Genomic DNA, 1,185 nt, shown 5'->3' on the forward strand with positions numbered 1-1,185 from the left:
TAAGGTGAATTTTGTTGCTGAAATTAAATATCCATTTACGTTCATGAGTCATTGACTCCGGGTCTCCGAGAAGATTCTATGGTGATGTTGTTTCTGTTGTACGATGTTGATTATTTCTTTGCCGAGTTAATCTTTTACGTTATGATAATTTGACAATTGATACACTAATAAGTTTAGGGAAATTTTGATGAGGTAGGGCCGTAGAGGTGTATACAATTCATGTTGTGCCTTTTGTTTCAAGGTACTTGAAATTGTTCAATTCTTAAGCCTCAAAAAGTCTGAATATATATCAAGAGTTCTAAGACCCTATGTGCGATTACTTGGGTTGTTTTCCTTAAAATTTACTAATTATAATTTTGTAACATGTGGAGTATATATTTTAAATGCAAATGTTATTGGTCAACAAAAAACTACATTTGTCAATACTCATAATTCATTGCTTTGCATTTATCAAGAGTATTGAGAGCTTCCATAGGATTGTACAGTCACAATAATAATTAAATTAATTAAAAAATGATAAAAATGAGTTCATGATAAAATAAAATAGTCAAAGAGATAAACATTTTATAAAGCACTCCATGCTCACCTGACGCCTTCTATTGTATTTTCATTCACCTATTTAAAGATAACTCAATGTTTACGGGTTCACTTGAAGAGTGGTAGAACATATTAGTTGCACAAGGGTGTACGGTGCACCCTCCATTTTCCCCTTATATGGTGATGAGAAAATGTGAGAGAGACCACCCATTAGCATAAAAAATCAAGCATTTGGGTGCACGTACACACATGTGCACCTAATAATTTTCAGAAGAGTGGTAGGGATTTACAACACGGGTTACATTTTACCTTACGAATATCAAAGGTTTAATATAAATAAAAAGCTATTGCATGCTTGATAATTATCATAAACATTTTAAATATTAAGAACACATTTATACCCTAACTAGAAAAGGGACCTATTTTAAATTTCTATTATACGTACAATTTATAAAACACCTATTTGTATACGATGATATAATAAGACAAATATGAACGAAAATTGACAAATACTAGTGACAGTATATATACAACAATAACAATACTTATATTACTTTTGACAGTACTCCTATATAACAACAAGATAGTAACACTTTTACACATTTATTTAAAGGTGGACAATCTTTTTTAACTTTTTTTTAGGGTGGG

The sequence above is a fragment of the Spinacia oleracea genome, chromosome 2, assembly GCF_020520425.1.
Source record: "Spinacia oleracea cultivar Varoflay chromosome 2, BTI_SOV_V1, whole genome shotgun sequence".
NCBI classification, from domain to species: domain Eukaryota; kingdom Viridiplantae; phylum Streptophyta; class Magnoliopsida; order Caryophyllales; family Amaranthaceae; genus Spinacia; species Spinacia oleracea.